This window comes from Rhincodon typus, chromosome 27 (genome assembly GCF_021869965.1).
Source record: "Rhincodon typus isolate 14 chromosome 27, sRhiTyp1.1, whole genome shotgun sequence".
Classification (NCBI taxonomy): Eukaryota; Metazoa; Chordata; class Chondrichthyes; order Orectolobiformes; family Rhincodontidae; genus Rhincodon; species Rhincodon typus.
Window position 1 is genome coordinate 26486904 of NC_063358.1, and position 27868 is coordinate 26514771.

Here is a 27868-nt window from a genome sequence, read left to right on the forward strand (position 1 = left end):
TGCGGCCAAACCTACAGAGTTTCTCTGTTTTTATCTCAGTGTTCATAAAGTTATTCAGCAAAGCCACGTTATCAGCTTACTCTGTGAAAGAAGTGTCAAATGTAGGCTTGTGCCAGAGATTGCTTTTGTTGCAGTCTTGCACTTGGTCAAATTGACATGGAGAGGCATAAAGCACATGATACAGGTTGGAAGGAAAAATATTGAGACAAGCCAGTCTTCTGCATTTTCAGATCTAGTTTGTTGATTTGTGCCACTCACCGTTTACTTTGCCAAAGGTTATCATGTTTTAGTTTTGTCATTATTTTTAAAAACTTGCTGAATTTGCACATCAATTTCCCATTTAATTTCTGTGGCAAATTTAGTCAAGCGATTAACATTGCATGTACCTTTTTATACAACATTACAATTGTTAATAAAATGCCAACCAACCTCCTGGCTCAGAAATTGAACAATGTAACCCGTGAAGTCTTGTTCTTTTATTTGGTAAATTGTCAGTAGAGAAAATTTTTGGTCTTGATTTTATTTTTTTTTCAATTTTTATCTCACTTTTATTTCCTGTACCTTTTCCTCTCCCTTTTCCTCTCCCACACAATAAAACCCCCCTTTATTCCTTTTTATTTGCCTTTCTGTTTCTAATTCGAATTCACCAACCTTATTTGTGTCTCTGCTCTTCTCAGCCCTTGAATCTCATTGAGTAAGGACCAACCTGTAGATCCCAGACATTCTGCTGATTTTGCTGCATTATCCACCTGCACTTAGTGTGTGGCTCATTGATCGAGTGGTATGATTCTTACTTCGGGTCGATGTAGGGGGTGCGAGAGGTCGTGGGTTCAAATCCAGAACGAGCCCTTATTTGGGGCACCACAGTGGCTCAGTGGTTAGCACTGCTGCCTCACAGCACCAGGAACTCCGGTTCAATTCCACCCTCTTGTGACTGTCTGTGTGGAGTTTGCACATTCTCTCTGTGTCTGCGTGGGTTTCCTCTGGGTGCTCCGGTTTCCTCCCACAGTCCAAAGATGTGCAGGTTAGGTGGATTGGCCGTGCTAAATTGCCCGTAGTGTTCAGGTATACGTAGATTAGATGGGTTATGGGGAATGGGTCTGGGTGGGATGCCCTGAGGGTCAATGTGGACTTGTTGAGGTCAAAGTGTGGCTTGACCAGGGTTCTATAAAGGTCAACATAGCTCCAGTACTTTTGAATTTGATACTGTCTAGAAGGGCCTGTTTCCCCACTGTAGGGATTCTATGATTCAAATGAGAAGGAGGAAGAAATATCAAGTTGAAAGGTACAAAAAGAAATGTAAGTAATCGGGTGTGTCTCAAGATGTCCTGCTCCAGCAAGGTCTGGCCTGATTATTTCATAGCATAATAACACAGGACAAGCCTTGCAGTGCAGCTAGTCTGTGCCGGTCTTTATGTTTCACACAAGTCTTCTCCCATCCCATCTACCTCATTCCATCCTTTCGGCAAATCTTTTCATTTCCTTTTCTTGTACTTGTCTAGCTTCCTTTCAAAAGCATTTATGCTATCTACCTCAACCTCTTTCTGTGGAAGTGAGTTCCACATTCTAACCACTCACCCTGTAAATAATATTTCCCATTTCCCTATTAGATTTCTTAAGACCTCTCTTGGATTTTTGGTTTCTAGTTTTGGATCATCTCACAGTGAAAACATTCCAATGGATCTATCCTGCCATTATGAATGCAGAATTATAAAGCCCTCTACAATGTCACATCTGGGTTCTCTCTTTTTCTAAATTAAAAAAAAAACTTCTTCAATCTTTCCTGATATTTGAATTCTCTCAGTTCTGTCACCATCCTTGTAAATGTTTTTGGGACTTTCTTCAATGATTCTATGTTTCTCTTATTGCATTGGGACTAGAATGAAGTGTGGCTTGACCAGGGTTCTATAAGGGTCAACATAGCTCCACCAGTTTTGGATTTCATACTGTCTAGAAACAATTCCTGGTGCTTTGTAGCATTTCAATTACTTTGCTGACCTGTAGTATTGATTTTAATATTTTATTTAACTGTAACCATAGATCCCTTTCTCTTTCTACTCACTCTGTTTTGTAACTTTTGAAGCTGGGAGTCATGTTTCAATTAGACCATAAGATATAGGAGCAAAATTAGGGCATTTGGCCTGTCGAGTCTGCTGTGACATTTCATAATGGCTGACGTGTTCCCCAACTCCATTCTCCTGCTTTCTCCATATAACCTTTGGTACCCCGTACTAATTAAGAACCTATCTATCTCTATCATAAGTATACTCAGTGACTTAACCTCCACAGCCTTCTATGGAATCAAGTTCCACAGATTCATCACTCTCTGATTGAAGAAATTGCTCCTCATCTCAATGCTAAAGGGTCGTGCCTTCACTCTGAGCATGTGCTCTTGGGTCCTGGTCTCTCCTACTAGTGGAACATTTTCTCCATGTCCACTCTATCCAGGTCTCTCAATAATCTAAAATTTCAATGAGATTTCTCCTCATCCTTCTAAATACCATTGAGCACAGACCCAAAGTCCTCAACTGCTCCTCATATAACAAGCTCTTCATTCTTGGGATCATTCTTGAGAATGTCTTCTGGACCCCCTCCAATGCCAGCATATTCTTCCTTAGATACATGACCCAAAACTGCTCACAAAATTCCAAATGCTTTATACAGCCTCAGTAGTACATCCCTTCTCTTGTATTATAGCCCTCTCAAAATGAGTAGTGACATTGCATTTGGCTTCCTAACTCCCAACTGAACCTGCATATTAATATCCAAGTGCCTTTGTATTTCAGATTTCCAAAGTCTTTCCCATTTAGAAATTAGTCCACACCTCTATTCTTCCTACCAAAGTGCATAACCTCACACTTTCTCAGATTGTATTCCATCTGTCACTTCTTTGCCCACTGTCCTACCTTGTCCAAGTCCTTCCGCAGCTTCCCTGCTTCCTCAACACTACCTGACCCCTTACATCATCTGCAAACTTAATAGTAATGACCTCAGTTCCTTCATCCAGATCATTTATGCATAACAAATAATTGCAGTTTCAAAACGGACCCCTGCAGAACTCCACTAATCACTGGCTGCCATCTTGAAAAAGATCTCTTTATCCTCACTCTCTACTTTCTGCCATTCAGCCAATCCTCTATCCATGCCAGTACCTTGCCCTAACATCATCAGCTTTTATGTTATTTAGCAACCTTCTGTGTGGTACCTTGTCAAAGGCCTTATGGAAATCCAAATAGATCACGTCCACTCCTGCCCTCTGTCTATCTTGCTCATAACCTTCTCAAAGAATTCTAACAGATTTATCAGGCTTGAGTTCCTTTGACAAAGATGTGATGACTCGGCCCTATTTTACCATGCACTTCAAAGTACTGAACAATCACATCCTTAATAATGGACTCTAAAATCTTACCAATGAGTGAGTTCAGGCTAAACTGCCTACAGTGTCATGTCTTCTACCTCCCTCCCTTCTTAAACAGGGATATTACGTTCATCATTTTCTGGTCCTCTGGGACTCTGCCTGACTCAAGTGATTACTGAAAGATCACCACCAATGCCTCCACAATCTGCTCATCTATTTCCTTTAGAACTCTGGGGTATAGTCCATCTGGTGTGGGTGATTTACCCACCTTCAGACCTTTCGGCTTCCCCAGCACCTTCTCCTTAGTGATGGCCACTATGCTCACCCTTACTCTCTTGAAGTTCTCAAATGCTGCTGGTGACTTTCACTGTGGAGTCTGTTGCAAAGTACCTATTCAGTTCCTCTGCCATTTCTTTGTTCCCCATTACTACTTCTCCAGCCTCATTTTCCAGTCATCCAATGTCCATTCTTGCCTCTCTCTTACCTTTCAAATATCTAAAAGATCTCTTTCAATCTTCTTTTATATTGCTAGCTAGTTTACCCTCATATTTAATCTCCTCCCCTTTGTTGCTTTTTTTAGTTATCCTCTGCTAGTTTTTAAAGTCTTCCCAATCCTCTGGCTTCCCACTAATCTCTGTAGTCACCTTTTACTCAATTGTAATACCATTGCATTTGATTCCAGCTTCTCCTTCTCAAACTGCAGGGTGAATTCTATCATATTGTGGTCACTGCCCCATGGGTTCCTTCATGTTAAGCTCCGTAATCAAGCCTGCCTTATTTCACATCGCCAAATCCAAAACTGCCTGTTCCCTAGTGGGCTCTACCACAAGCTGCTCCAAAAAAAATCTCACAGACATTCCACAAATTCCTTTTCTTGTCCACTACCGACCTGATTTTCCCAGTCCATTCGCATATTGAAGGCCCCCATGATGATTGTAATGGTGCCTTTCTTACATGCCTTTTCTATCTTTTGATTTATTTTCTGTTGCACATCCTGACTACTGCTAGGAGGCCTGTATGTAACTCCCATCATTTTTTCTTCTGCAGTTCCTCAACTGTACCCACACAGATTCTAATGACCCTATATCACATCTTGCTATAAATTTAATTTCATTTCTTACTAATAAGGCAGTACTGCCCCCCTGCCCATCTGATAGGATGTGTATCCTTGGATATTTAGTTCCCAGCCCTGATCGCCTTACAGCCACATTTATGATACCCACAATTTCATACCTGTCAATTTAAATCTGCACTACACACTCAATTACCTTGTTTTGTATACTACGTGCATTTAAATACAACACCCTCAGTCTTGCATTGACTGCCCTCCTTCTCATTGTTCAGCCTTATCTACAGTGCCTGAAGTTAGATTCCTGACCCTTTCCATACTCTCTGACCTATTTCTTGTTCTGGAACCTTTAATAACCTCTACTGAGGCCTCCTCTTGCCTTTATCTTTTTCCATAATTTTGCATGCAACTGAACCCCCCCACCCCGACTATTTAGTTTAAAGCCCTATCCATAGCCCTGGTTATGCAATTGCAGGATTCTGGTCCCAACACAATTCAGGTAGAGCTGGTGCTGTTGGTCCCTCCTTCCCCAGTACTGATGCCGATGTCCCATAGATACAGACCTGTTTTTCCCACACCAATCTTTGAGCCACAGATTACACGTTTAATTCTGTTGATGCTATTCCAATTTGTTCATGGCTCAGACAGTAATCCAAAGATTACCTTTTCTGTTCTACTTTTAAATTTCACCCCTAGCTGCTCATATTTCCTCAGCAGAACGCCTTTCCACTTTCTACCTGTATCATTGATACCTATATGGACCACGCCATCAGGTAAGGTAACATGAACCCAGCCATCAGGCAAGGCGACAGAGCCTTTGGGACTCTCAATCCCTGGCCACAGAGAACAGTATCTATTCCCCAACATATACAATCGCCAATTAAAACTACATTTCTCTTTTCTCCCACCTCTTGAAAGACTCCCTGTACTATGATGCTGTGGTCAGTTTGCTCATCCTCCCTACAGCTCACACTCCCATCCACACAGGGAGCAGGAATCTCAAACCTGTGAGACAAGCTCAAGGGCTAGGACTCCTTCAGCAATATCTCCTGGATCCCTCTACCTGCCTCGCTGGTAGTCACACTGTCCTGTCCACTGACCAAATTTGAGGTAGTTAATCTAAGGGGTGTGACCACCCCCTGAAACACAGAAACAAAAACAGAAGTTAACTCCGTAACTCTGATTTTTTTCTCCACAAATGCTACCAGACCTGCTGAGATTCTCCAGCACTTCCTGTTTTTATTTCAGATCTCTAAATCTGCAATACTCTGCTTTTATTACTGCAAAATAAATACCTGGAATGTTACAATCTTTTTGCATATGGCTTCATAAAATGTTACAGATAATATATGATGAGCCTAACTGCGTGACCCTTGACTTTCAGTTTCTCCAGTACTTACTTTCTTTAGTTCAGGATTTCGACATCTACAGTATTTTGCTTCTTTTTTAGGCTAGCACTGTGTAGTGTTATACCAGTTGGTGATTATTTGGGGCAAAATGCATGTGCAGCTCCAGAGAGAGCCGGGATGTGATTGCTTCGTCTAGTCATAATGTTTAAAACAAGTAATGCCAACAGACTTATAAAGTGCCCAGAAAGTGTAACAGATCTCACAACATGAGAGCTGTGTCAACTTGATGCACTTTGCTGGGATTGTACTGCCCATTCACAAATGCCAGTGATTACAGATTGCTGCTGTCTTTGAGTGTGTTCCCTCCTGCTGCATTTTGAAATTTGAATTGCGTCTGTAGTAATATCACTGTGCCAATGTGCAGCAAAGTAACGTTAAATTGCACTCTGAGAGTATATATACATGGATAAAAATGGATGAGTTGTCATTATATTAAAATGGATTGTCTAATTATCCTGCTGAAACATAATATTAACAACTAGTTTCTTCAAACAACTTAGAAAGGTATAATGCAGCAGAAAACCACAAATCTGTTTTCGGCACAGAAACTTCTAAATTTAGAATATCTCAGTCACTGGGTATCTATGTTTGGTATGCAGTTTGTCTGGCTGAAAGTGCCTTTATGTGAACATGAAATTAAGACAGCGTTGAGCTTGACTGTACTGTTTCTGTTTGTGAGCTGCCAAGTCTCATTGTCTAGAGAGTAAAATTTGGGCAAGGTACCAGAGAGGGAAAGTGGGATTTACTTATTAAGTTTATATCTCAGCAAGGAGCCTGCAGGAGAAAGCATAATGTGGAAGCAGAACTGTAAAACCTTGCAAAGTAGTAAAAATTGAACTGTATGTGGTGTTGGACAAATTAACTAATGTCACTTTAATAATGTTAACACGGTGGAAGTATTCCCCACCAGATTATAAATAAACATTAATCAAATTGATAGTTGATATTTCAAAGTCCAAGAAACTTTGCTCTTGACTCATCCACGAATGTTGGACTTTTTAAAACCTTCATTGTTGAGGGTAGCAGTTAATGTCCATTGAAAAGGTGAGCTAAGTTCTTGAACCACTGTCGTCTGTGAGGTGAATCCTATAGTATTGTTAGGTAGGGAATTCCAGAATTTAGTCCTTTTCTGGGATGTAGACATCACTAGCAAAGGCAAGCATTTCTTTCTCTTCCCTAATTACCCTTGAACTGAGGCCTTGCTATGACATTTCAGAGGACAGTTAAGAGTCAAACATATATGTTACTGTAGTTTTGCAATTATGTGTAAAACAGATGAGGTAACAATATATTTCCATCCTTACCAGCAATGGTACAGCGATATATTTTCCACACAAGTGTGTGATGTCAAGGTGAACTCGGAAATGAAGGTGTTCCCATGTACCTGCTGCCCTCATCTTTCTCTGGAAAAGCACAGCAGGTCAGACAGCATCAGAGGAGCAGGAAAGTCAACATATTGGGCTGAAACCCTTCATCAGGATCCAGACAAAGGGTTTCGGCCCGAAATATTGACTTGCCTGCTCCTCTGATGCTCTTTGACCTGCTGTGCTTTTCCAGCCTCACACTTATAGATTCTGGCTTCCAGCATCTGCAGTCCTTATTGTCTCCAAGCCTTTGTCTTTCTGGCTGAAATAGATATGGGTTTAAGATGTGATGCTAATGAATTCCTTATCGACCTCTCATGTGTTTCCATTTGTATGACATTTGCCAAAACTTAAAATGTATGAGGCCATTTATTATCACATGGCTGAATTTATTTAATAAAATTCTCCAAAATTAGTGAACTTCATTGAAATTAAAGCAGCTTTTAGATATTAGGCTTGCACTGTGTTTTTTTTTGCTGTGATTTGCATGCATCAATGTCCTAAGGGTATTAGAACAATCTTGAACTTCCAATTCAGAATATGATCCCATTGTAAAATTTACAGATAAGCGAATGTTTAAGTTGATGCTGAAACAGTTTTAGTTAGAGTCATATTAGGCTGAAATGGTATACAGTGTAAACGAGGCCTGACACTGGCAAACAAACCGGTCTTGCATTGGCACCATCCCTAGTCCTCCCTGTGTAATCCCTATTCTGTTTTTGTACTAACCTGATGCTGGTTTGGCACACTTCCCAGTTCTATTCTGGCACAAACTGGATACTATCCTCACACAACCCCAGTCCCATGCTGACACCGTTTATTGGAACACAGTTCCCATTCTATCCTGGCACTCGTTCTTGATGGTGGCTCACTGACACTCCCATTCATTGATTGCTTCATTTTGTGTTGGCAATATTTTATCAGGGCCCTGTTTAATTGATCAGTTTGCCAAAGCATTTCCATAAAGCAGAATTGAACAGGACATCACCTCGACTTATATTAGAAAACTTTTTTTCAAGGAATCTGCAGATTTTATCCAAGAATAACTAATAAATAGTGTCTATATTAATTATGTTTACTGCCTATTTGCCTCTTTTAACAAGAGTTTTGAATTGGAAGTGGGTGTCAGCTGTACCCCTAGTCACAGCTACGCACTCATGCCTGTGTATTATGCAAAACCCAACATCAGGTCTCGTTTGATCTCGACGCCCCCAAAACAAAGCGCTGCTTTTTATTTGATCAACGCCAGTTGATTAAAAAAAAGATAATTTATTAAAAATAAAAGCTCCAGTCTTCCCTACAGCGGAGATTATAAGCCCTCTGTTTTTGTTTTTTTTTCAAAATAAAGTTGAGATGAAAGCTAGTCCACCCTCCACAACAACAACTCCACGAGTGAACAAAACATCAAATGGAGCACATCAAAGGCGTCATCCAGATTGATCGCTGCTCCTTACAGCAAAACGGTCTCATTAATGGGCGCAAAGGTACATTGTTTGTGTTCGCTGCTCCTGATTTAGCGGTGCGCCGCGCTCGCTGTGTTTATGTCACTTTTGCAACAGTACAATACCACTCGAGTTTCTTTGAAGTCCCAACGCTGCTGATAGGTTTTACACTGATGTCTTTTTTACCCAGTTTTTTTTTCTGAAGAGTGCACATTTCGTTTCTCGCTAATTAGGGCAGAGCCGAGCAAGGAATAATTTCCTCGCAATTATTTTGGGTCGAGATTATCTTAATTACTAGGATGAATGCAGCACTAAAGAAAATATTTTGAGTTATCCTGGTCATTTCTGCTGAGCCTTAAAGGTACAGACCCCATTGGCTCAAAGGTCGAAGGTTTTTCAATGCAAGCTCATGCCAAGGCAATTCTGGCTCGCTCTTGTAATTTAAAAGATCATGACCAGAAACATTTAAAACAAATTGTCTTTCTAACCGACTTGTTCAGGGATATTATCACACACTTCTGGAACAGGTGGGACTTGAACTGTGATAACAAGGTGTAGAGCTGGATGAACACAGCAGGCCAAGCAGCATCAGAGGAGCAGGAAGGCTGACGTTTCGGGCCTAGACCATTCTCTTTCCACAGATTCTGCCTGTCCTGTTCAGCATTTCCAGCACCCCGTGTTTGAAAAATGAACTGCACTTGATGCATCCACTACGTAGCAAGATCGAAATAAGTTTCTCCGTTGTTCCAGGAGACTTCACAAATTTAGCTACTTTTTAAGGAGTACGTGTGAATTTTTTTAAATGTATGAATAAATGTTTGTTACTGAGGAACTGACTAGGATACGGCAATAAAGATGGTAAACGGCTCAGGATAGTTTTCTCAAATCATTTTCAATTGGTGAGCCTATGGAATTCTTTGCCACAGAAAGAGGTTGAGGCGAAATTATTCGTTGCTTTCAAGGAGTTAGATATAGTTCTGAGGGCTAAAGGGATCGAACGATATGAAACAAAAATAGAGATTGATGGAAAAACTCAGCAGGTCTGGCAGCATCTGTGGAGAGAAATCAGAGTTAATGTTTTGGGTGGAGTTCTGAGGAAGGGTCATTCGGGTGGATTTCTGAGGAAGGGTCACTCGACCAAAGTTAACTGTGATTTCTCTCCACAGTTGCTGCCAGACCTGCTGAGCTTTTTCCAGCAATTTCTGTTTTTGTTTCTGATTTACAGCATCCGCAGTTCTTCCCATTTTTATTTTGAAGCTTATGAAGTTGGGTGATCAGTCAGGATCATAATGAATGGCCTACTCTTATTCCTATTTTCTATGTTTCTGTGTTTAAAATCAAGTGACTCAAATGCAGGATAGATCCTCTTTGTAAAGTTGCCTAATATTTTGTGATAAGCTCATTGTTAGCTGTACTAATAGCATTGCGTCAGATTCCCAATCTTCAATGTGTCAATGTCTTTTTTTTCATACCAAGAAGCTAAATGAATATTTTCTATTAAAATGATGGAGTGTACTGCCCCTTGGAAGCTTATGATGAAACACATGAGGAATTTGAATCAGAATTTGATCAACAATTTCATATGCAGCTTGCTCCCGGTTTGCCAATAATGTTCAGCTTGGAAACTTTATCCCAGTGCCTACAGCACCTGTTTTATTTTGTCCTTCGAATTAATCATTTAATGTTTACCTGAGATTGGCACAGTGTCTAAACAGACTTTTTTAGGGCAGTATTCACCTGATATTTGCACAGATCAGAAGGTAGAGTGGATCTTTGGTAGGTTTTATGTCCATATTAATTCAGAGATAATCAATCTTTTGGGTCTAGCATTCCTTTATTTTTCTGCAGACTTTGAACCTAGTCCTTCCTTATGTTCTGCTCAGAATTTGTGAATTTTATTAACTTTGTAAAGTTGATTTCAAATCTAAATCAGGAAATTACCAGTCCGATCAATTGATACTGATTTGCTTGTGTATTGAGACAGCAGTTGGTGTGTTAAAATTGGAATCAGATCTACAGGGTTTAGGAGTTCAGTCAGATCACCAATGCCTAACTGGCAAGCAATGATTCCTGCCTGGTAGTGAGTGTGTAAATACTGTAAATATTGGGTAGAGTGGGAACTGACTGAGTTGTAAAGCTCCACAAACACCCAATACCATCTTCCTGTCCAGTTTCTCATTTGAATAATGGCTTCGAATGGGGAATTGCAGAGTAATTGTTATCCAATAATTTGTAACTCATCGAAGAGTTGGTATCTGGAGTGGACAGAGCTAAAAGTAAAAATATTTGATTAAGTAACTGTCAACAGTACGTCCTGCTCATTAAATTACTTTACAACTTCATGAAAACTTTAAAAATCTCAGAATTATGATGGTGCAGAAGGAGGCCATTTGACTCGTAATATCTGTACTGGCTGTTTAAGTTAAAATGCGCAATCTCATGCCTTTTCCCTGCTGTTACTCTGCACATAAATGGAAACAAACGTCCAAAGCCTTCTTGAACCTGTCTCCATCACACTTCCACATCCTAATTACTCACTGTGCACCTCACATTTGCTTCTATTGCAAAACACTTTAAATTTGTGCCCTTTGCTTTTTGATCCATTTGCAAATGGGAACAATATCTCCCCATCCACCTGGTCCAGATCCTTCACAAATTTGAAAACTTGTACTAAATCTCCTCTTAGATGCCTCTCCAAGGAAACCAGTCCCAACAGACTGCTCGTGGATGACACATTAGGAGAATTGGAACAGTGTAGAAGTTCAAAAAGACCTTGACGTGTTGGAATGGGAGCATAGGTAGCAGGCGAAGTTCAACATGGAGAAGTGTGAAGTAGTATACTTTGATACAAAGAACATGGAGAGATAATGTAAACGAAAGGGTATTACTCTAAAAGGTGTGAGGGAGCTGGGTGTAGGTGGCAGGATAGGTAGAGAGAGCTGTTTATAAAGCATACAGAATTCTAGGCTTCATAAATAGAGACATAACATATAGGAGTAGGAAGGTTAATGTTGAACTTGTATAACTTGGTTAGACTTCAATTCAAGTGTTGTGTAGAATACTAGGCACTGCACTTTAGGAAGGATGTGAGTACATTGGAGAGTGCGGAAAAGATTTCCCAGAAAGATTCCAGGAATAAGGTGCTTCAGTTATGAGAAAAGATTTGAGAAGTTGGGACTTGCATAGGAGAAGGCTAAGAGGAGAATTGAGAAAGCAAGAACTGCCGATGCTAGAGTCAGAGTCAACACAGTGTGGAGCTGGAGGAACACAGCAGGTCAGGCAGCATCGGATGAGTAGGAAAATTGACCTTTCAGGTCGGGACCCTTCTTCAGAACTAGGGAGGAGGAAGGGAGCTGGGAAATAAACAGAGGGAGGAGGAGTGGGGCTGGGGAAAGGTTGGTGGGATGGTGATAGGTGGATGCAGAGATGGGTAGTGGGATTGGTCAGTGGATAGGGTGGGGCAGATAGGTGGGAAAGAAGATGGACAGGTTGTGTCAGGTCCAGGAGATGAGAAGGAGAATGGGTGGGGCTGGAGAAGGGTGGATGGGGTGGTGATAGGTGGATGCAGGTAGGGGGCAGTGGGGATTGTTTGGTGGGAAGGGTGGGGTGGATGGGTGAGGAAGAAGATGGACAGATTGTTTCAGGTCAAGGAGGTGGGGATGAGAGGGAGGTTCGGATATGGGTAGAGGCCGGGTTTGGGGAGATTTTAAAACTAGGGAATTCTATGTCCAGACCATTGGGCTGTAGGCTCCTAAGGCAGAATATGAGGTGCTGCTCCTCCATTTTCTGGGTGGTGTCATTTGACACTGGAGGAGGCCCAGGATGGACATGACACCCAGGGAGTGGGAGGGGGAGTTACGATGATTAGCGACTGGAAGGTGTTGTTGATTATCGTGTACAGAACACAGATGCTCCACAAAACGATCCCCGAGTCTGCGTTTGGTCTCACCAATGTAGAGGAGGCCACATCGGGAGCAATGGATACAGTAGACCAGGTTGGAGGATGTACAGGTGAACCCTTGTGAGATATGGAAAGTTTGCTTTGAGCCTCGGATGGAGGCGAGGGGGGAGTTGTAGGGGCAGGTGTAGCACTTCCTGCAGTTGCAGGGAAAGGTGGTGGGGTTAGTGGGGAGTGTGGAGCGGACGAGGGAGACGCGGAGTGAGCGGCCTAGAAAAGGCAGATAGGGTTGGGGGTGAAATATCTCTTTGGTTGCGGGGTTGGATTGTAGGTGGCAGAAGTGGCAGAGGAAGATGCGCTGGATGCTGAGGTTGGTGGGGTGGTATGTGAGGACCAGGAGGATTCTGTCTTTATTTTTGTTGGGGGGAGGGGGTTTGAGAGCAGAAGTGTAGCAAATGCAAGAGATGCGGTTGAGGGCATTTTTGATCACCAAAGGGGGGAAGTTACTGTCTCCTTGAAATAGGAGGACCTCTGGGATGTGTGGGAGTGGAGCAGATGTGGCGGAGGCAGAGGAATTGGGAGTAGGAGATCGTATTCTTGCAGGAGGGTGGGTAAGAGGAGGTGTAGTCTAGGTAGCTGTGGGAGTCGGTGGGCTTGAAATAGATGTCAGTGTTGAGATGGTCACCAGAGATGGAGACGGAGTGGTCCAGGGAGGGGAGGGAGGTATCGGAGATGGTCAGGTGAATTTGAGGTTGGGTTGAAAGGTGTTAGTAAAGTTGATGAACTGTTCAAGCTCCTCATGGAAGCACACGGCAGCGCCGTTACAGTCATCAATGTAACGGAGGAAGAGGTGAGGGATGGTGCCAGTGTAACAGCAGAAAAGTGACTGTTCCACGATGATATAAGAATTGATGTAAGTTTTCAAGGCTATAAGGGGTATGGATAGGTAGAAACCGTCTGCTCATAAATGCACTGAGAGCCAAAGGGCACAGATTGTTTTTCAAAAGAAGCAAGCGCAGATTGAGAAAAAAACTTTTTTTCCACCAATTAAGGACCTTAGCTTGCTGCTGCTCCTGGGATTAAGTCAGTTGCAAGTGGATCTGTCGCCATGCAACATTCCTGAAGAATGCTGCTGGTCAGCATGTCACCTTGGGGGAGGGTGCCAGATCAAGGAATTGGACATTGGGAAAGGCTGCTCATGCTTCCAAACCCTTTCCCAATCACCCACCTCTGAAGTGGGCCCTCCATGATCCTGGGACTCTAGGAGTGCACTTCTGCCAGCAGCCACTGCCTCATCTGTGGCGCTGCTGAGAGCAAAAGCTGCTGGCCTTTGATTTGGTCTGTGGCTGGGCTACTGATTCCAGGCAGAAACCTGGCAATGGCCTCACCACCGCCTTGTGGTTTCAACTAGCCTTCCCAGGGAAAGGCAGCGATGGCAGTCCAAGCATTTAACAAGACCCCCAATACCTCAGTAAGATCCTGTCCTATGAGTGGGAAATGTGTCTGTAGACTTGAGTCTGTTTGTTACCACTCTGTTCTGAGCACTAACAAAAATATTTTGGTCCTCAAGTCAGTTAAAAAAGTAATTTGAGTGTGAGTGAGAGTTTGCAACTAGCATTCTCTTAGTTGGAATTTAAGCTCAAAATCAAAGCTATCTCACCCAGTAGCACTGTGTTAGTCTAGAAGAGGGATGGGTTGGTCATTGCATTTGCCCTTATGAATGTCAATGCTACAATTTGATTATTGTCATTTAGCACTGTACTGTCATTGACATCTTTCTGGATAACTTCTTATCATCCCAATTCAGACATGTCATTTCACAGCTTTAAAGCAGGTGGTATTCGAACCGGGGCCTCCTGCCTTAGAGGTAGGGACACTACCATTGTGCCACAAGAGTCCGAGACATCCCTTGTATCATCGGCACTCATCAGAGCTGGCGCTAGGAGGTTGTAAAGTGTGGTGACCAGGGAAGTCAAAATTTAAAGAACATCAAATAATGCTTCTGGGATTTAAGGGCTTGTCATATGAGAAGAGGTTGAGGATTATGGGCCTGTACTTGATGGAGTTTAGAAGGATGAGGGGGAAAATCATTGAAACTTATAGAATACGAGAGTTCTGGACAGAGTAGACATGGAGAAGATGCTTTCACTAGTAGGAGAGGCTAGGACCTGAGGGCACAGCCTCACAGTGAAGGTAACATCCTTTAGAACTGAGATAAGGAATTACTTCATCTTGGTTAATGTGTGGAACATATTGCTGCAGAGGGCTGTGTAGGCCAAGTCAATGAGTCTACTTAAGACAGATACATAGGTTCTTGATTGGTATGGGGATTAGGGTTAGAAGGAGAAGGCAGGAGAACGGGGTTGAGAAACACATGAGCCATGATCAAATGTTGGAGAAAACTCAGTGGGTTGAATGGCCTAATTCTTCTCCTTTATCTTAAAGGTCATATATAAGCATTACAATGCTATTAGAAATGGCTGCCTTCTAATGAACACAGCAAGGTCAACTAAAATCTCCTGCTATTGGAAAATAAAGCAAAATTATAGCATTACTACCCAAGGAATGAAAAACAGAAAAAACAACATTCATTCATCTAAAATTTAAAAGATATTTTTAACTTCTTCTTGTACAATATTAAACTTCAATTAAACAGATAGTATGACTTCTGTGACAAAAGATTTTTTCAAAAATCTGTTTTTAGCTTCAATAATTCTGCACTTCCTAATCTACCTATAAACCATGGCCACATAAAGCAGTGAGGATGCCTTTATGTTACAACAGCATTATGCCCTCAAAACAATAACTTGCTTGCAATATGATTTCTGGAGGAGGCCTGGGGCATTTCTTTCATAATTTTAATAACCTTCTTGGAATTAGATCGCTTGACATTCATCACATTTCTGTGTCATTTATCTTCTGGTCAGGTCATTACATTACCTCACAAGCTCCCAGATCCAGTGACATAATATTTACATATTCTTTTGACAGCCATCCTGAGGATAGTGAATTTAATGATTTAAGGAAGGAATGAAGTGGGCGATTGAGGATCAATGACTTATTTAATACTATGGTGAGAAAAATAAGGGAGGTGAGTTGTTGGAATCTTGAAAGATCCTGCAATGTTTTAACCATTCTGATTGGCTTTGATGCTTTTTAAAAAAAAACAAATGCAGCTTGTACTTTGAAGAAGACTTCTGAACAGTCCCATGGGTAGCCAACTGGACACTGATGTCACAATACTTCAATAACAAAAGTTATTTATTTCTCCAAATGTTTTGAAATCTTTCTTTTATTCTCCTATACTATAAGTCTCCTTGTGTACATTGCCATTCCCCATTGGGTAAGACAGACAGATACTTATTCACATCTGCTCATGTTACTCTGAAACCTGTCATTACGAACTCCTCAAGGATCGTTTTGGGTGACATACTCTTGATTCGGTGACTTTGACCGTGATCTAAATGTGTAAATCATGCATTTGATCTTGTCTGTGCATGATTTATTTTCTTTTCTTGTAGTAATATGAAGCTAAATTTAAAATGCAGTATTAATTTGCATTGAATTCTTATAGCAGAGACAGGTGTTAGTTTATTTTAAACAGATTAAGAACCCACTAAAACACATACAACCCTTCCTTTGCTCTCTTCACACCTTGCATGAGCAATATTCTCTTTTTGTTTCATAGCACTTGAACAATCATCAATGCCCGCCACTCCCTCGCTTTATATTCCACACACTTGGCTTTACATTTATCATCTCCACATCTTGTTGCTTTTCCAGTTCTTGGAAGATGCACTGTATTAAAAAGGCCTGCATGTATCCACACATCATCTCCCTAACCACTTACTCACTCTCGCCCCCTTTCTGCTAGATCTAACAACACACAGTGCTAGGGAGAGGACCAATAGACATATACACACACATAGCCCTCAACCAAACAGAATACAAAGCCCTGGAAATTAGTGTCTGGATAATGTCATGTTAATGTTTGCATATTACTTGTCAAGTACCTGAAAATGCTCAGTCTCTGTGAACTACCATGTTCACCTACGACTGTGTTGCCAAATTCCGAATGAATGCCATCTGCAGGTTCGCTGACAACACCACTGTAGTGGGATGAATATCTAAGAACAACGAGTCAAACTACAGAAGGGAGATAAAGGGCTTGGTAACATGGTGCAATGAACACAATCTGTCTCTCAACGTCAGTAAAACTAAAGAACTGATCATCGACTTCAGAAAGAAAGGAGGAGAACACGTCCCCATCAACAGAACTGAGGTTGAGAGTGTGAAGAGCATCAAGTTCCTCGGAGTGAAGATAACCGACGACCTGTCCTGGACTTCCCACGTAGATACGACGGTCAAGAAGGCACAACAACGCCTCTTCTTCCTCAGGCAGCTCAGGAAATTTGGCATGTCCATAAGGTCCCTCAACTTCTACAGATGCACCATTGAAAGCATGCTGTCTGGGTGCATAATGGCCTGGTATGGCAACTGCTCTGCCCAGGACCGTAAGAAACTACAGAGGGTTGTGTGCACAGCCCAGACCATCACGGAAGCCAACTTTCCATCCATGGACTCCACTTACATGGCTCGCTGCCACAGAAAGGCGACCAACATCATCAAAGACCCATCGTACCCCGTGATGACCTCCCATAATCTCTTCCGTCAGGGAGAAGATACAGAAGCCTGGACACATGCATGAACAGGTTCAGGAACATCTTCTTCTTGGCCATTATCAGACTATTGAATGGAGTCTGAATGTAACCTGTATGCCTCTAAGTCTTTTTGATCTGTACATCCTTTGCTTGCTGTGATCTGCCTGTACTGCTTGTAAACAAAGCTTTTCACTGTATTTCAGTATACATGACAATAAAATCAATCAAGTCCTGTCCACTTTTTTTTTTACTCCTGGTCAATCTTGGTTCCTGGATCCTGCAGAAGGAAATATGTCAGAAGAGGCCAATCCTTCTGAAAATGGGTCATCATGCTCTTCAGCCATCCCAAGAATCAGCAGGAAAACACTCTGTGTAGTTAACTAGTAAGACAGAGACTCTATGTGGTAGAAGGCCCAATAAGAGTGAACAGCAGCACATATTAGTGGCAAGGAATGAGCTCACCAGTGAGGAAGATCAGACGTTTCTCTGGCTGAAGCCCCTGGAGATAGTGGGACGCAGCATCTCAAGGGTTCCAGTATAAGTGACTGTAATCCAGGCTGGCTCAAGGACTTTTTGCACGCTGGGCAAGCTATGGTGGCTCAGTGGTTAGCACTACTGCCTCGCAGCACCAGGGACCTGGGTTTGATTCCATCCTTGGGCGACTATCTGTGTGGAGTTTGCACATTCTCCTGGTGTCTGTGTGGGTTTCCTCCAGGTGCTCTGGTTTCCTCCCATGGTCCAAAGATGTGCAGGCTAGGTGAATTGGCCATGCTAAATTGCCCATAGTGTTCAGGGATGTGTAGATTAAGTGGGTTTACAGGGGAATGGGTCTGGGTGGGATGCTCTGTGGGTTGGTGTGGACTTGTTGGGCCGAAAGGCCTGTTTCCACACTGTAGGTCTATGATGACTTTAGCGGCCCCTTCCCCCCAACATTCAAAATAGAGAACAAAAAGAATGACATTTTACCTTCATTTTACTTGGCATTCAAAAAGGTGAATTTGGTACTTCAGGTAGTTTGTGTTTATGGTCAGCTGGCTCTGCTGTAACCTTACACCAATATCACCGAGGTCACTAGTGATCATATCTTCAGAGTGATAGAGTTAAGAAAACCCTATAAGAAAGGAACTTTGGTTTTGTGTGTGGGGTCAAATGAATGGAAGGTAATTATTATGTTGAGACTTAAATTTCACAATTTGATCACAATTGAAACCTTGGTCTGCAGTGTGTTTTGCAGCAGATTCTGACTTGACCCTCAATATGTCACTGTATAGAAGTTGGCTGATTGGTTTAATATTTTTTAATACAGGATGATGGGAATGGTATAGGATGTAACAAAGAGGCATTAATGGATTAGGGTTCTGTGTAAGATTTCAGGACAAGGAATTTGCAGGTCACTGGAATCATGGTTATGATTATATATATATCATAATTAACTCCCGCTTCACATCTCTAGTTGTAAAGGTGTTGAGATGGTCCTCCTCCACTCTCAACTTCCTCATCCAGTGAGGGCTGTTGTTGTTGTACCCCCTGTAAAAGCAAGCATCTGTGCACAGCACAGGTTTGTAAGATGCAAAACATGTAGAAGATTCTTGGTGGAGGATGTTTCAGTGAGCCAGCCCTACATTTGTCATAATGCTTGAAGCTCTGCTTCAGCAATGCTCAAGAATGACCTTGGTGGCCTTTAGCTTTGATTTGTACAGAGTTGTTCAAACGTCATGGAGTTGTGGAGAGTTGTCATTTGTCACATCTATAGAGGTTATCCCTTGGCCCTCAGCAGGTATCCTATCACATACCGTACTCTGAAGAGTAGGATCATTCATTAGCACAGGATAAACAAAATTGTGACAGCAATCGTCAGTCAGGTATTTTACATAAACTTCGATGATGCTGTGTTGTGATCAATGATTACCTGGAAAATAATGTAACAGTAACTTTTCCTTTTCATGAATGCTGTTGGCTGATGTTCTAGTCCCTGACAGCAACATGAAATTGGTGGCATAGTGGACAGTGAAGGTTATCTCAGAGTACAACAGGACCTTGATCAGATCGGCCAATGGGCCAAGGAGTGGCAGGTAGAGTTTAAGTTAGATAAATGTGAGGAGTTGCATTTTGGTGAGGCAAACCAGGACAGCACTTATGCTCTGCATGGTAGGGCCCTAGAGAGTGGTGCCAAATAAAGAGACCTAGGTGTGTAGATCCATTGTTCCTTAAAACTGGAGTTGCAGGTAGACAGGGCAGTGAAAAAGGTGTTTGGTATGCTTGCCTTTATTGGTCAGCGCATTGACTATAGGGTTTGGAATGCCATGTTGCAGCTGTGCAGGACATTGGTGAGGCCACTTTTAGAATACTGCATTCAATTCCAATCTTCCTGCTACAGGAAAGATTTTGTTAAACTTGAAAGGGTGCAGAAAAGATTTAAATGATGTCGCTGGGATCGGATGGTTTGAGCAATAAAGAGAGGTGACATAGGCTGGGGCTACTTTCCCGGGGCATTGGAGGCTAAGGAGTGACTTTATACAGGTTTATACAATTATGAGGGGCATGGATAGGGTGAATAGCCAAGATCTTTTTCCCACGGTGGGGGATTACAAACTAGAGGGCATAGGTTGAAAGTGAGAGGGGAAAGATTTAAAAAAGACTTGAGGGGCAATCTTTTCATGCAGAGGGTGGTGCATGTATAGAATAAAGTGCCAGAGGAAGCGGTGGAGGCTGGTACAACTATAACATTTAAAAGGCATTCAGATGAGTTTGTGAATAGGAAGAGTTTCGAGGGATATGGGCCAAATGCTGGCAAATGGGAGTAGATCAGTTTAGGATATCTGATCGGTGCAGTGAGTTGGACTGAAGAGTCTGTTTCTATGCTGTATAATTGTATGCCTATATGTGCGTTCAGTGACAGCCTGCACACATGGGAATCCAGGCACTACTGCAAATCTCCCAGCTCCCTTGTGTTGATTGAGGTCAACAGGGAAGGTGATGTGCTGGTCAACCTTGACCATCAGGGCATTAGTGATCTGTTTATTACCACTACCATGTGCCCTTCAGATTGGGAACTGAATCTGATGTTCCTTGGAACAAAGTGAAATGACTCATTGGCAAAGACTCAGTAGGACGCAATGACTTTAACTGGCAAAACATGCCCGTCTGGTTCAGCAGGCAGCAGATCCAATTTCAAGAGAGTCCAGAGGTCTGCAATGGCCTTCTTGGAGAAACATAGCCTTCTGATGCACTGTATTTTGGACAGATCCTGAAAAAACAACAATTCTCGACCTATATGTTGAATATGGCTTCGGTTAAGCCTTACCCGTCAGTGCTGTCTACTAATAGACTCAGCTCCTCTTCCTCCAACTGTTGTCTCATCTTAATGAAACTGGCAATCACCCATGATAGGGAGATGAAACCTAAGAAGGATAAGCAAAGCAAAATAATATTGGGAAGGAGAGAGCTAGAATCTCTCCTGAAAATCCAAATTGTGGAATGGCACATGGATTCTTAGATCCACTTGGTGCATTTTTAAATAAAGCTTCAGTAGCACTGATGGACCAATTACACTCAGTTTTACTGATAGTTTGGACCCTGGGTGGGACTTCTGCAACCTTACAGTAAAATGTTGTTGGCATTGTAATTGAACCTAATACAATTTGCATGTAGTTATAAGGATCCAATTTTGCCTTTGTCAGGTGCCTTGAAAAGGCTCAGCAAACTACACAACTAAGGTAGCAGCAGGCAGAAGAGTACTGGGAAAGGAGCAGTAAGTATAGATTTATCCAATGTTCTGTCCCATACCTGTCAGGTATAGCAGGTTAAAGTTAGCTTTATGGAAATAGTCGCCACGTCTCAGCCTTGAAGATAAGCAGTTGATCATGCAGGACTGAAATGGGCAGAAATTTCTTCACTAAGAGACTTTAAAATCTTCGGAATCCTCTACCTCAGGAGGGTTGTGGAAAGTCTGTCATTGAATATACTGAAGAAGATTGGAGGCATTTTGATTTCTCAGAGAGTCACGGCATACAAGGACAGTACGGAAGACGAGCAGTGAGCACATTAAATGGAGGCATAGGCTCAAAGGGCTACTGCGGTTTCTGTTTATTACGTTAACACACTGTCCAATACTGTAAAAGGTTAGAATAAAAACAAAGTTGCAGGAAAAGCTCAGCAGGTCTGGCAGCATCTGTGAAGGAAAAAACAGGGTTCACGTTTCGGTCCGGTGACCATTCCTCAGAACTGATGGTGGCTGGGAAAATGTCAGTTTATATGCAGAAAATAGGGAGGTCAGTGGGGTAGGGAGTAAACGATAGGATAGAGCCCAAAGAGAGAGAAAGACAGACAAAAAGGTTAGTGCTAGTTATGTGTTTAGTCATGTGTATCATTTTCTGATCTCAACAGTTTGATATAGAGCACAGCATTGGATAATAGCTATGAAGTGGCACACAGGTACAAGATAACATATTACTAAAGGCTTTACAAGGTACTGGCATAAGATGGCTATAAAATATTTATGGTAAGTAATAATTTTAACTAAATGTTTTAGAGCTTGCAGTTATTGAAACTGTTGAAATTATGTATTGTGTGAAAGCAGGTTTTCTATTACAGGAGAACAATTAGTAAAGGACAAAATAGAATTTTACAAAAAATGGGGGATGGATTCATATCTCATTGTAACATATGACCCCCCAATGACAACATGTAGTTTTGAAATGTTCAATATTCTAAATGTGTGATTCTGTTGAACGTAGAAAAAAAATCACCCCAGTATGCTGGAAATGTCAACCATCTGACATTTCTCAGTTACTGAAGCTACTTACTTATACCAAGTGTCAATGTTAACTGTTTGTGAATACAGGTGTAAGATGCTGCGGTTAGTTTTGTGACAGTTTTCCTGCAAACCCATTGCCTATCTGTGACCTTCTCAACAATGCAATGTCATTTGATGTTTGCCTGGGGTGAGGATTTATGAATAACTCCTAAATAGACCAAGGAAACAACAAACATGGAAATGACTGCTTTTCAACTAATTAGAAAACCTGGCAGAAAGTCATGAAGCAAAATGTACAACTTATGTAGCACACCAGGATGCAGCATTTAAAATGGTACAATGACCTGTATATACATGAAGGAAAATACTTGCTGTTAAAGGCATATTCAAAACCAGCACACCAGCAAAGAGAGAAATATTATCTGGGATGTAGAAAGTAAGGCAAAACTGAAAATAGAATAATTCAAATCATATTATCACATGTTCTATGATGTGAAGTGAATAAACTGGAATAAGGAACTTCCAGACATCAGATCACATGATCTTAATCTCCTCTGTTCTCACATTTAAAAGAAAAAAAAGCACATAATACAATAACACAGTAAATAAATAAATAATTGGCCGTAGAGCTGATAGGACCAAAAATACACCTCTCTAATAGAGAGAGAGAGAGAGAGAGAGAGAGACACACACACACAATTGGTTATTTATTATTTAAGGAGCATTTGCAAATGTGGGAAAGGCAGACCTCTATCAACTTTCATTGCCAGTACTGGGATTGAACCTGCACTATGGGTGTTATTGCTAATTGAGCTATCTTTTGCAATGTTCCTTATATTTGCATGAAGTTTGCTGTCCAGAGATTCATTGATTTGGGATGGAGAGTTTGGAGAATGCTAGAACCGTGTAGATGTGTGCACACAAGAAGTGGTATGCATTCTATATATGTTTTTCTTTAATTTTTTCGTGAGATGAAGGATCTCATTAGCAAGCCCATCATTTGTTGCTCATCCCTAATTGCCCTTGAACTGAGTGGCCATTTCACCATACAGGTAAATGTCATGTTACATGGAGTAAAATGTCGGTCAGACCAGGAGACAGCAGCAGATTTCCTGGTGAACAGATGAGTTTTTACAACAATTGATAATAATTGTCATGGTCACCCAGGTTTATTAGTTGAATTAAAATTCCACTAGCTGCCTTTGTCAGATTTGAACCTATGTCTCCACAGCATTAACCTGGGCCTTGCAAGTATTAGTTGAAGTAAGATTACCACCAGGGCACTGTCTCCCTACTTATGCATACTAGTACACATACTCATATGAATACTTCATTTCAAAATGTTTAAACTGTATTAGAAAATAAATCCAGTTAGTACACATAGTTTTGATAGTTTGATCACTTGCAAGGGCAGCAACTGGACATTTACTGAAAGCTGCCAATTTGCAGAATCTTCCATGATCAATTACCTGATAAAGTATGTTAGGATATGCTACTTCATAGAAAATCTCTGCCTGGAATACTTGGCCAGGGATCTACAGGGACAGATTAGTTTAAACAGTACTTCATCCTAGCAGCAAAATGCTACCAGACTACATGTAAGCAGATCATCACAGAAGCCAACCTTCCATCCATGGACTCTATTTATGTGGCTTGCTGCTGCAGAAAGGCTGCCAACGTCATCAAAGACCCTTTGCACCCTGGTAATGACCTCCTAAAACCTCTTCCATCAGGCAAAATGTATAGAAGCCTGAACACACACGAGCAGGTTCAGGAACAGCTTCTTCCCGGCCATTAGCAGACTAATGAATGGACTCTCTAGCCTCAATGATCTTGCTAACATTGACCTCACCTCGCACACGCCCTGTGCAATGTAATGAGTATACCTCTAAGTCTTTTTGATCTGTACATCCTTTGCTTACTATGATCTGCCAACACCACTTGTAAACAAAGCTTTTCACTGTCTTTTGGTACACATGACAATAAATAAATCAATCAATATTCATATGTGTTGTGCACAAAAATACAATACTGCAGGTAGCAACTGAAGAGGGCCTTCAAACTCTAAGGAACAATTATGACCAGCTCCATTTCACTTGGTGAACAGTTGAAGACAAGAATGAGGGAAGAATTTTCCTGCTTCATGCTGATAACACTGCTATGCTCACATAGACTATTGGGCATTCTGAATGATTTGCGCAAAAAAAAATCACAGCTGGTTTACCCTCAGTTAGCTCTGCACAAAACAGTCTCACTTTAAATAAATGAGTCCATAGCAAAGGAGACCCAGGGAGGTGAACAGGACTCACTGTGATTAGATACAGATAGCTGGTCTTCTGTATTCCCTATAGATGTCAGCTGGTTATGCTGTCATCGATCAGTTCAATTCCCTCAATGGGGAAGCACTTCATAGCAAACTGTCTCCACATACGACATTGAGAAGGGGTTCACACAGTAGCAAAACACACACACCATAAGCCATGAAAAGCTAATAAATTGAATGTATCTTGCATTTTGTCACTTCTACATTCCGTAAAAAGAGAGTGTCAGTTGTCCAAAGGCTAAATAATTTGCTCATTTCTGTCATGTCCCTGGACAGTAGAGAACAACCTCAGCAACTCTAGTCCCTGCATGCAACTGAACTCTTTCATTCTTGGGACCATTCTAACAAATCACTTCTGCACATTCTGTAAGGCCTTGACATCCTACCTAGTGAAGTACTGGCCACAAAAAACTCTAGCTTGGGCCTAACCAGTGTGTAGCACCAACATTTTTTTTTGCACTCAGTGTCGAATGAAAAAAGGCATATACGATCATTGACTTTCAAACTTTTCTCACGATGTCCTGCCATGTTCAAAGAATTGTATTTGTCTAGTTCCAGATCCACCTATATCTGCACCCACTTTAAAGTTCTCTGATTTCATTTATATTGCCTTTTGTTAACTTTACCAAAATGAATCACTTCACACTTCTGCGGTAAACTTCATCTGCCATGGGTCTGTCCATTTCATCAGTTCAGTCAAATTCCTCTTGAAGTCTTTTACTATCACCCTCACTGTCTTTCCCTCTTTTGTCCTAGTAATATGTTACCCAATCTCTCTCCATGGTCTGATATATTATCCCATTCCGTTGCATCCTCCCATCCCCAAACAGACAATGAGTACTGGCTTCAAAATTTCCATTAACTTTGTCCGTTTTTAAAACTTTGAAAATTTAACTTTCTTTTATCCTCCATCTCTAACACCAACAATAAGCCAACCCTGTCTCTTAATCAACGCAGCTTAGCTTAAGCTTTCAGATATCTTGCCCCTATTTCTACCCTTCCTGAATGAAAAATTGTCAAATAAACAGTGACAGTGAGCCACCTCCATGGCTCAGGCCTCTTGATAACTACTTGAACTGGTGTTGAAATTGATCCAGCCATCACCCACCTCCACCTTTCACCTCAAGATCAACCTAATTATTATAAACAAGCCACTAAGCATTTGAAAGTAAAACGAAAGTCAAATTAGAGAAGTTGCCCCCGCCCCCAATCTCAATTTCTGTTCTGAGTAACTACCATGAGTACTTCAGACCATGAGTAGTGCAGACTGCAATCCTGAGCAGAGCTGTTGGAAACACTGACAGATCTACTGAGATACTGGAGTCGGACAAGTGGAGGATCATCTCTAATTCCTTAGTTAGAAAAGACACTTGCTGCTTACAGGGCATCTCAGTGGACTGCTGATAAAGCAAAGACTCTCCTAACAAAGTGCAACAGCCTTAGGCCACAGGAACACTGGATATTTCGATAGCTTTATGCATAATTTGTACAAAAAGGAAGTTTCTCGTAAAACATTAGGTCAATTTGGTATTGGCTTCTGTATCTCAAAATGATATTATGGGAAATTATGGTTATAAGTAATGAAAAAAATAATAAAAATTCCTGTAGCAGGAACATTTTTATAATAATATATTAGGATTTTATGAGTAAGATGAAAAGGAGTAATCTTGTTATAATTTGGTAGTCAACAGCAGAAATACTCAAAGGGTTTAAAGTAATAAGACTTACAGGATTCATTTAATAAAGCTTTGGAATTTAGTGTCATCAACTGAACCTTCAAGTATTGAGGTTCAATATTACTGTGAGTAAAAAAACCTTTTGTACTTCAGGTGAAATTGGATTTTTGTCAAAATTGTCAATGCCTTATTTATAACTAGCTTTGAAGAAATACTTTGAGGCCCTGTCAGCAAGAGAAGGAAATCTGAAGGCTCTATATACTTTGTGCTATCATCCCCTACTTGCTTCAAGCAGCTTTATTTCTACATCTTGACTGTCAATTCAACGACCAATACTATGAAATATTTCCAACAGATGCTTACATGTCTATGTGATTAAACAAAATCCGATTAGTCAAACCTCTTTTTGCAGCAAACAATTTTTGATTGTCCTTTCTGAACCCCTACTTCAATACATCTAAGAGCAGAAGTCTCGATAAGGTGAAATTCTGATTAGTAATGCAAAATAGATTTGTTCTTTTTAACCATATATAATAATAACAATGTTTAGTGGAGTTTTTATTTGCTTCAAATGACTTTCAAAGGAGTATTCAGCAAAACATGAACATCAGAGTCACATGATGCTGGTAAGGTTTCTGGAGCGGCAGAGAGAGAGGACACACCCAAACCAGAATGGAATTTTGGATATTTTCTCAGTTTGTGCGATAGTATAATCAACCCCAGTTTTGCTAACTAGATGGTCAGCCATTTGTTACGGTAGTAACTCAGCATGTTAGCTGTATCAGGTGTAAAGATGGCACAGGGAATGGTGACTGTGTACATTTTTCACTGTACTCTTGTATCGCTGTACCTGAGTACACGTGACAGTAAAATCTAATTCACTAATTCAAAACATTGTTCCCTTTGTTGGAAAACCCAAGGAGGTTAAGCACATTTGGCCCAACCTCGAGCAAAAACACAAGTGCCAGCTGTGTACCAAAAGGTCATTAAGTGAATTAATATCATCATCCAGCTCTGTTGTACCAAATCTGTAAGAAATGCGCTAATAAAAGTTACAAGTCTGCTCCTGATCTGAAATGTAATTGTTTTTATTATGTAAGTAATGCCAGTTCATACACAACAAGACTTTCCAAACATAAATGAGAACAATTACCAGGTAGATTTTTGATTTGCTTATTTGAAGGTATAGCAGAGATTCATTATTCTCCTTTGACTTGTGCTGTGTGGCTTTTTATGACAGCATGAACAATGAAGCAGGAGCTCCATTTAACATTTTATCTGAAATAACGGCATCTCTGACAAAGCAGGACTTTCTCAGAATGTCACCAAGGTGTCAACCTAGACTATTAGTTTGTCCTGCAAATTGAAGAACTGTGGATGCTGTCCTGAGGAAGGGTCACTGGACCCGAAACGTTAACTCTGATTTCTCTCCACAGATGCTGCCAGACCTACTGAGCTTTTCCAGCACTTTCTGTTCTTGTCCTGTAATAAGGTTTGAATTCAAGAATGTGATTCACAGCTAACATAGTTGTCATTGAGCTAAACAGATATTTAATGTCACAGTGGCATCCAGTAATAGCTCATTCAGTGCATTGAGCCATTATCCAGTAAACAAACTTCTTTGTGCAGCATTTCACAAAGTGTGCTTTATCTGAAGACAAAACAGAGGATGGATGGCACTTGAGAATACAGCTGTACTCGACACACACGGTTATTGATCCTACTATGAAACTCGTTATAGCAGAGCAACGCATTGGTATGAAAACCTCAATAAATGTGAGCATATGTTCAAAAATGGTCAATATCCATACATTGAGATTATAGTGATTAATAACCCAATAAAATGGAACATAAAACAAACTTTTGCTATATATTCTATTGCAATGGAATACAATAGAATATGTCCATTGTT